This window comes from Sphaeramia orbicularis, chromosome 11 (genome assembly GCF_902148855.1).
Source record: "Sphaeramia orbicularis chromosome 11, fSphaOr1.1, whole genome shotgun sequence".
NCBI lineage: Eukaryota > Metazoa > Chordata > Actinopteri > Kurtiformes > Apogonidae > Sphaeramia > Sphaeramia orbicularis.
This window is the reverse complement of record NC_043967.1, coordinates 38,367,056-38,377,544: the sequence shown is the minus strand read 5'-3', so window position 1 is coordinate 38,377,544 and position 10,489 is coordinate 38,367,056. Positions and strand designations below refer to the sequence as shown.

Below are 10,489 nucleotides of genomic sequence, written 5' to 3'. Positions count from 1 at the left end.
TTTTACTTAATTGAAGGGTTTTTTTTGGCGTAATTGAAATTTTTTTTTACTTAATTGAAGATTTTTTTTTTTTGGCTTAATTCAAGATTTTTTCCTTAATTCAAGCTAAATTTTTTTTGCTTAACTCAATTCAAGACTAGAACTTTTGCACTTGGCAAAAACATCCCAGGGGCCGAACTGGACCCTTTGGCGGGCCGCATTTGGCCCCCGGGCCGCATGTTTGACACCCCTGATCTAAACCATATGTCTTTACTTTAATGAAAAGTCTATTTGTGGTTGGGTGTTGTCATCTTAAAACAGTAGGAATTTCTAAAGTTGGGGCTAATTTTAAAGACCGTCTCGCTGGGGGGTGGGGTAGGGGGGGTTGAAATATGCGCTTCCACGTGTGCATTTGTTCTTCTCATTGTGCACACGTGTAGGATGTCTACAATCTGGAAGCCGGATCTGGACTTTCAGCTTCTGCAAGACACCCTTCTTCCATTGGGATCCAAAGGACAGATTATCTCTGGCATTCAACATCTGGAAGCAGTTGAGGACTGAGGAGCTGCTTCTTCTGAGAAATATACAAATATGTAGGACAAAGTGCACATGAATGGAGGGGATCGAGCGCCTGAGTGTACGCTACAGTATTGTCTCTGGCTACATCTTGATGGGTTTTGAGGTTAGGGAATATTTGTTCGATCTGTTGCTTAAGACGCCGAGGAATATTGTGGGTACTGTATGTTTACACGAACTATTTCTGTTTGTAGAACTGGACAACTTTTACCTGATAGTGGCCGTTTCTCAAATCCACAGATCTGATTTGTTAGGTACTTCCAGAGTCCATCTTTCGGATCAAATCCCTCATGAATGGATCAGTTTAATAAGAAAAGAAATTGTCCCACCCTCACATCTGATCTGTCACTGTTTTTTGTTGTGTTTTTGTATTTTAGTTTAAAAAAAGTAATTTTATCCTTGTTTTTGTTTTTTTGTTTTCTTTAATATTCAAAATGATTTTTTTTTTTTTTTTTTTTTTAAATTAAGAAAACTAAAAAAAAATCAGTAAAATCAATAAAAACCCAGTGCTATTTTTGTGGCAGTTCACAAATTAATTTTTAAGATTTGTTCAGTTACTCTGAGGAACTGACATGGCACTTTGTGATCAGTAGAAAAAGATGAGGTAAGGGGGCGGGAGTATGTAAGTTGTACTTCATCCCACTCCTTTTCAAATGTTTTTTTCTTTTTTTTAGTTTTTTTTTTTTTTTTTAAATCCTTGTTTTTGTTTTTTATAGTCGAAATGAAAAAAAAAAAAAATCAGTAGCTCACACTGATACACACAACAGTTGAATTTAACCCATAAAAACCCAATGCTACTTTTGTGGCAGTTCGCAAATGAATTTTTCCTCAATATTCCCCCATTCTTAAGTGATATCTAACTATTTATTGTAATATTATCCTCTTTATTTTGCGGTTCTTCAGTGAAATCAGACATTTTTTCTCAAATCCACAGATCCTCATTTGATAGGTACTTCCAGAGTCCATCTTTTGGATCAAATCCCTCATGAATGAATCAGTTTAAGAAGAAAAGAAATTGTCCCACCCTCACATCTGATCTGTTATGAAACAGAGTTTATTTTTGATATGTCTAATATTTTTGCGTTTTGTGCAGGATTGTTTAGAATTTTTTTTAGTATGTGTAAGATTTGTTCAGTTACTTTAAGGAACTGACATGAGACTTTGTGATCAGTAGAAAAAGATGAGGTATAGGGGCGGGAGTATATCAGCTGTCCTTCATCCCACTCCTTTTCAACTGTTTTTTTTTTGTTTTGTTTTTTTTTTTTACTTTTGAAAAAGAAAAATTCCTTGTTTTTTTATATTCGAAATGAAAAATAAATAAATAAATAATTAAACAAGAAAAGCTCTCGGAGAGCGCAGACCTCCGCCAAGACAGACCCCCCCGATCAACACCAAAATTTAATCATTTCTTCCTTGTGCCAGTATCAACATTTCCTGAAAATTTCATGAAAATCCGTCCAGAACTTTTTGAGTTATCTTGCTAACAAACAAACACGCAGGCAAACACACAAAGCAAAGTGATCACAATACCTCCTGGCGGAGGTAATAAATAAAAATAAAAAATCTGAAGATCACACTGATACACATGTCAGTTGGATTTAACCCATAAAAACCCAGTGCTACTTTTGTCATAGTTCACAAATTAATTTTTCTCAATATTCCTCCATTCTTAAGTGATTTGTAACTATTTATTGTAATATTATCCTCTTTATTTTGCATTTCTTCAGTGAAATCAGACATTTTTTCTCAAATCCACAGATCCTCATTTGATAGGTACTTCCAGAGTCCATCTTTTGGATCAAATCCCTCATGAATGGATCAGTTTAACAAGAAAAGAAATTGTCCCACCCTCACATCTGATCTGTTATGAAATGGACAGAGTTTATTTTTGATTTTTATAATATTTTTTGCGTTTTGTGCAGGATTGTTTAGAATTTAGTTTTGACATGTGTAAGATTTGTTCAGTTACTTTAAGGAACTGACATGGGTGATCAGTAGAAAAAGATGAGGTATGGGGGTGGGAGTATATCAGTTGTACTTCATCCCACTCCTTTTCAAATGTTTTTTTTTACTTTTGAAAAAGAAAAATTCCTTGTTTTTTTTTTTGTTTTTGTTTTTTGATATTCAAAATGTAAAAAAAAAAAAATATCATAAAAATAAAAAAAATTTGAAGATCACACTGATACACATGACAGTCGGATTTAACCCATAAAAACCCAGTGCTACTTTTGTCATAGGTCACAAATTATTTTTTCTCAATATTCCCCCATTCTTAAGTGATTTCTAACTATTTATTGTAATATTATCCTCTTTATTTTGCATTTCTTCAGTGAAATCAGACATTTTTTCTCAAATCCACAGATCCTCATTTGATAGGTACTTCCAGAGTCCATCTTTTGGATCAAATCCCTCATGAATGAATCAGTTTAACAAGAAAAGAAATTGTCCCACCCTCACATCTGATCTGTGTTTGATATGTCAAACACTGTTATGAAATGGACAGAGTTTATTTTTGATATGTAAAATATTTTTGCGTTTTGTGCAGGATTGTTTAGAATTTATTTTAATATGTGTAAGATTTGTTCAGTTACTTTGAGGAACTGACATGAGTCATCAGTAGAAAAAGATGGGGTAAGGGGGCGGGAGTATATAAATTGTACTTCATCCCACTCCTTTTCAAAAGTTTTTTGGCTGTTTTTTTTTTGTACTTTTTTCCCCCTTGTTTTTTTTTTTTTTTTTATATTTGAAAATAAATAAATAAATAAATAAATCAGTAGATCACACCGATACACATGATAGTCGGATTTAACCCATAAAAACCCAGTGCTACTTTTGTGGCAGTTGGCAAATTAATTTTCTCAATATTACTCCATTCTTAAGTGATTTATAACTTTTATTGTAATATTATCCTCTTTAGTTTGGATTTCTTAAGTGAAATCAGGTATTTTTCTATATTTAATTTACTGATCATGTCGATGTTCATTAAAACTCAGAGTAAATTCAAAGCTTTTTATATCAAAAACAGAGAAAACTGTAGAAAAAGTGACTTTTTCAGCAAAAATATATCATTAACTGAACATAAATCCACTGTCACTGATCCAGCTCCATGGGTTTTACTGGTGAATCAATGTTGTAGAAAATGACTGTGTTTCCATGGTAACTACAGAGCCTCTGAACGTCCAAATGGGTCATATCTGATGATCATGAAAACGCGACAAACTGTATTTTACACCAATTATTTACATGAATTGACAGAATTAGTGAATCAACAGGTGTTAAACATTTCTATCAGGAGATGGTTTTGGATGACGGTGGATGTTTGGGTCTTTATGGGTTAATTAAATAAGGTTTTAATAATATAATAAATAAATAATAATAAATAATGTTTTGTTTACAGCACTGTACAGGAAGTTACTAACCTTTATTTATTTATTTTTTTTAATTGAACAATGAACATTTGAACAGTATGTATACATAATAATATTACATCAAAGTAGGATAACAAAAAATAGTCACATTTCACAAAATATTTTACATTTTCAAAATATAAACACAAATGTAAGTACTATAATAATAATAATAATAATAATAAGAGGAAGAAGAAGAAGAAGAAGAAGAAGAAATCAAAGTAAAAAGCTTGAGGTATAAAAATATCAATTATAAAAATTAAATAAGATTATATATTTGACACAGTCTTTTTATTTTACTTGCTTTAGAGTTTATACTGTTCTTCAGATTATCAAAACAATTGGAAAAAAGTGCTTTAAAAACAATAATATTAGGACAATGGTGTGGATGTGGAGCTTTATTAGAGTCAGGGATGGTTTATTTTTATCTGTTTGTGTAGTTGGTTGTTTGTTACTCCATCCATCCATCATCCATAGATCCATCTATAGAGACACCATCCATCCATCCATCCATCCATCCATCCATCTATCCATCATCCATCCATTAATCCATCCATCCATCCATTCATCCATCCATAGATCCATTCATCCTTCCATCCATTCATCCATCCATCCATCATCCATCCATTAATCCATCCATCAATCCATCCATTCATCCATCCATAAATCCATTCATCCTTCCATCCATTCATCCATCCATCCATCCATAGATCCATCCATAGATGCATTCATCCATCATCCATCCATCCATCATCCATCCATCCATCATCCATCCAACCATGCATTCATCCATCCATCGATCCATCCATCCATCCATCGAGCCATCATCCATCCATCCATCCATTGATCCATCATCCATCCATCCATCCACCCACCCATCTATCTATCTATCTATCTATCTATCTATCTATCTATCTATCTATCTATCTATCTATCTATCTATCTATCTATCTATCTATCTATCTATCTATCCATCCATCCATCCATCCATCCATCCATCCATCCATCCATCCATCCATCCATCCATCCATCCATCCATCCATCCATCCATCCATCCATCCATCCATCCATCCATCCATCCATCCATCCATCCATCCATCCATCCATCCGGTTCACATGAGGTTCATCTATTTACATATTTACTTCTTCCAAGGAGGTGATGTGATTACCTTCATCTGTTTCTTCACCATTTAGTAGGATTACACAGAAACGACAGCATTTCCAGGTTGGATGATGGTGAAGGGGTGGAGCATGGGCCAACAGTTGTCAGAAGGGGATTTTTTTTAATGCCTTTTAACGGCTAGATCACTGGATTGAATGACAGGACTGCAGGGCCTTGGCAGAAGGAGGAACACTACCAAGTGGCGGTCGAGTTTACAAAAACATGTTCTTAGTTAAAGTTGAAATGACAAACTCTACTTGACATTGCACATCGCCGTCATGCAGTGAAACTATTATACATACACGTACGCACATTTGCGGTGGTGATGCTGAAATGACATATTGCGCAGCCCTAAGTCAAACCATCCATGAGTTTCACAATGATAGTCTTTCTCCATCAATGCTTCAATCCAGACTTCCAGACTTCACATGTAGTTTTCTTCAAGTATCCGCTGCACAAAGTTGTTTAGTTTTAACTATTTTCAGCAGGACCAATTTAAGTTAGACTAAAAACGTCCATTCCTCAGACTGCTCACTGCTGTTCTTTTGTTTACAGGAACGGGTTATCCTTTATAGCAGGGGTTCCCAAAGTGGGGTACGTGAATTTTTTGGGGAAATATACATTAAATAAGTTATCATGTACCGAATACGAAATAAATAATGAGAATCAATGCTAAAATATAAAACACAAATACATTCATATAGTAGTTTTATTGTCGATCATCTTGTTTAAGCTTTGGTAACATTTGAAGAACTTTTCTATTTCATATTATTCAAAATGAGTTTATTTGAGTACCTAAGTAATTTTTTTTTTTTTTTTTTTTTTTTTTGATGAAAAGGCAATTTATGAATTAATGACCAGTTTATTTATTTTTCTTATCAATGAAAGAGGGCACTTTTCAGTTTTGCAGTTTGCATTTTTGTTATGGTGGATAATTTTTTGGGCTGTTCTCTTTTTTTCTTATCGTGGATAATTTTTTGGGCTGTTCTCTTTTTTTCTTATCGTGGATAATTTTTTGGGCTGTTCTCTTTTTTTCTTATTGTGGATAATTTTTTGGGCTGTTGTCTTTTTTTTCTTATCGTGGATAATTTTTTGGGCTGTTCTCTTCTTTTCTTATAGTAGATAATTTTTTGGGCTGTTCTCTTTTTTTTTCTTGTAGTGGATAATTTTTTGGGCTGTTCTCTTTTCTTATAGTGGATAATTTTTGGGCTGTCTTCTTTTTTTTCATATAGTGGATCATTTTTTCTGCTTGCTCTCTTTTTTAATTTTTTATAGTGGATAATTTTTTTAGGCTGTTCTCTTTTTTTCTTATAGTGGATAATTTTTTGGGCTGTTCTCTTTTTTTTCTTATAGTGGATAATTTTTTGGGCTGTTGTTTCTTTTTTTATTTTTTTTATAGTGGATAATTTTCTGGGCTGTTGCACCTCTGGGCCACCACACAGACACCTTTGGCGCAGGAAAAAAATTTTGACAATTTTTTTTTAATCAAAAATGCTGAAGCAAGAGTTGGGGGTACTTGGCTAAAAAATATATATTTCAGGGGGTACTCCACTGTAAAAAGTTTGAGAACCACTGCTTTATATGTTATTGTACTGGTACAATCTGAATGGGAATTTCTCTAATGGATGCTGTGGTCTCTAAATCATTTTTTCTTTGCCCTTTGTTGCTTCACACGATTATTCACGCACCAGAAATTACCATTCCTATTTTTTTAATTTTCATCAGCAGTAGCCACATCAATGATACCACTGGTTTGCAAGTTTTATCTGATTGTAGCCTTAGAAACAATGTATTAGTTGTAAAATAATCTGAAATTAATGAAAAAATACTATAGACTATAGAAACACATTTACTTATATAATATGTTAACATTAGTTGAACTGTTCGGCCTCTTTGCTCCTCATGGCTGCATATACTTTGCGACAAAGTGCTAAGTATAACTATAATGTGTGAAATTTAGCAAAAGAGAAAAAAAGCTCTGACAAACCTCTGCAGTAATTATATGTAATGATAGTGATAATGCACCGACATAATCACATGTATTAACACACCTGCGTGAAAACACTCAAGCACAATGACTAAGTACAGGGTGTCCCATAAGTCTCCATACATAGGAAAAAATAAACGTTTCTTGACATAAACCATTTTTATTTATATAATATGCTCAATATGACTGCCATTTTGTCGGGAACACATTTCAATGCATGTCTGCTGAAGAACTATAAAGAAGAAATATAAAGAAATCCATGTTAGAACCATATATGTATGGAATGTATTATGTCTCCTATGTATGGAGACTTATGGGACACCCTGTATATCACAGGTGTCAAACATGCGGCCCGGGGGCCAAATCCGGCCCGCCAAAGGGTCCAGTTCGGCCCTTGGGATGAAGTTGTGAAATGCAAAATTACACTGAAGATATTAATCATTTTAGTTCATGTTCCACATTTAGACCAATATGATCTAAAGTGGGTCAGACCAGTAAAATACTACCATAAGAACCTATAAATACTCACAACTTCAAATTTCTGTCTTAGCAAATGTAAATATTTCCATGTATTTAGACTAAAACAAAGTGTAATTTCACAACAAATGTGAATAACCTGAACAAATACGAACAACCTGAAATATTTTAAGAGAAGTAAGTACAATTTTAACAATATTCTGCCTGATATTACCGCAGATGTAGCAGAATACGTCAGGCTTATTTTTGCAAGATCTTCTAGTCGAAGCCATTTCATTCACCTGTAATATTAAAAAAAAACATTAATCATAAATTGGTAAAAGTAAAATCTTCAGAACTTGTTTATTGCAAGAAATATGAAATAATTTTGTATCATATGATGTGAAAATGCCCATAAATGTAAGCAAAAATGTTAAAAAGCCAACATGTAGCATAGTCCAGAAAGTTGACCTGATTGAGCAAAATTAATGTGATTTTTGGATTCAGCACACCAAAATTATCCTAAATCAGCTCAAAAAACTTAAACAATAAATTTGTTGTTGACCAGTGTTATAATTGTTGCTGTCAAAATACATTGTATAAAGACAACTGTCTATTACCTTCAACTAGAACACTTGGAAATATTATACATGTTAGATATTACCATGTGTGTATGAAAATTCAGTTTGACAAAAGATATAAAGAATTGATTCTTGAGAGGTCCAGTATTTAATAATGACAATGAGGCCTGTTTGTTTATGGATGATGTTGTACTGACAAATCTGCTGTAATTATTGAAGAAAATGGTTGAATTGTTGAGTCTGTTTGTATGACTGTACTGCCATGAACATTTTGTTATGTGTAATTCAGTTACTGCATTATGTATTTGTTGTAGTTTGATGCTGAAATTAGGAAAATAGTATTGTTTAATTCTTGTATTAAGTTAGTGATACAGGTGTAAAAGCACTGAGGGGTAGAATTAAATAAGTTCATACTTCTTCCCACTCCTTTTCGACCATGCATGCATTTTAACAGTATCATGATATATTGTGATATATCGTATCGTGATCCTAGTATTGTGATTTGTATCGTATTGCCAGATTCTTGCCAATACACACCCCTATACACAAATAAACGTACCCAAGGCTAATAAAAGTAGATAACAATGTACCTGGAGTTCACCTGAGAAAACCCACTAATTTTCTTTTTTGACTTAAATTTTGTATAATTCAGTTACTGCATTATGTATTTGTTGTGGTTCGATGCTAAAATTAGAAAAATAATATTGTTTGATTCTTGTATTAAGTTAGTGATAAAGGTGTAAAAGCACTGAGGGGTAGGATTAAATAAGTTTATCCTTCTTCCCACTCCTTTTCGACCATGCAAAATTCAGACTTGTATGTGCTTGAAGGTTGATTCTGTGCATTTAAATGTTTTATTTTGTTTTGTTTTATTTTGTTTCGTTCCATGTTCGAAATAAATAAATAAAAGGAAAAAAATCCAATAAAAAGATTTTGAAAAAAAAAAAAAAAAAAAAAGTATTCCTTACCAAACAATTAAGTCCATACTTATACAATATAGACGAACATATTTTCCCAGAAGTCTGCTCTCCTCAGCATAAACACACCCACATCTCCATCCCATAGTTCCCCACGGGTCACAGACTAGTAGACTATAATATTCTATCCTTCATTAACACCCTGACATGTACATTTTCCTACCACATGTGGCTAAATGCATTTGTTTTTTTCATGCGAGACGGTCCATATGAGCACACAGCATGCTAATCACCTGCTAGTCTCAGCTAGCATCAATCAATTAACAGAAGCTGTCAAAGACCTAAAACCATTTACTGCATCTTCCACTGACCCAAAGAAATGTCTGGGAAATTACTGCCACGTATTTACAGCCATCTTATTAACATACGGGTTTAATGCAACTCTTGAATATACAGTCGGTGCATGCATGGAAATCAGGGTCTGGTGTAGTTGTTTGGGAGTAAAAGCACTCCCCCAGACAAATGCAGCTGCAATGTTTAATGAAATGATAAGAGACGATTAGCATTGTGTTATTAATAAGAGGAAGATTAACCCCTACAACCACCACCACTGTGTGTTCTGACAGATTACCGAGCACGTGCGCAACAATTATAATTTATTCATCCGAAGTGCTTATAGTTTCATTATCATTTTCTGTTACTATTAATGTGTTTCTCTTTTGTATTATGCACGATTCTTTGTTTTGTTTTATGAATGTGTGTTGCTATAAGGAAGCTGGGTGTTTGATTTGAACATTATGTGTATGTTTCTTTACCGACATGTCATTTTAGCCGCTTGAGAAAGAAAAACAAAGCATTAAATGACAGCTTAACCCTTTCATGCATAATGGTCACTACATTGGACAGCTATTCTATAGCTGTCCTTTTGTATATTCTTGGGTTTTGTTGTTTTTTTAGTTGTTTATCAGCCAACACAGTGGACGCTTATTGGTCAAAACACAGTAATGTCCTGTCAGAGAGCAAACTTTAATTGATTGCCATTCCAATATTTATTTCAATATAAAGTAGCTCCTTGTTTTAGATGATGCCTTATGGTCCAACTAGGGATGTAACGATTACCGGTATAACGATAAACTGTGGTAAAATTGCAGACGGTTAGTATTACCGTTTAAATTCTAATTATCATGATAACCGTGTTTGATTACCGCGCTTTTCCAGAGAAAACGCGTATGTAAAGATCTGCTTTTATGTCAAATATTTGAGAATGATTTTAATTTATTGCAATTTTGATTTTCTATACAGGGTGGGGAAGCAAAATTTACAATGAACATTTAGTTGTTTTTTCTCAGCAGGCACTACGTCAATTGTTTTGAAACCAAACATATACTGATGTCATAATCATACCTAACACTATTATCCATACC

At 33.5% G+C, this 10,489-nt stretch overlaps 1 protein-coding gene across 1 annotated transcript in view; it reads left to right on the top strand.

The window, feature by feature from the left end:
• Positions 1–9,216: 9,216 nt before the first annotated feature.
• LOC115428727 (uncharacterized) overlaps positions 9,217–10,489 on the top strand; it is a 43,760-nt gene continuing 42,487 nt past the window's right edge. Inside the window, exon 1 of the mRNA XM_030147916.1 lies at positions 9,217–9,234. The gene's annotated coding sequence lies outside the window, so the exon portion shown is untranslated. The remainder of the gene's footprint in view (positions 9,235–10,489) is intronic.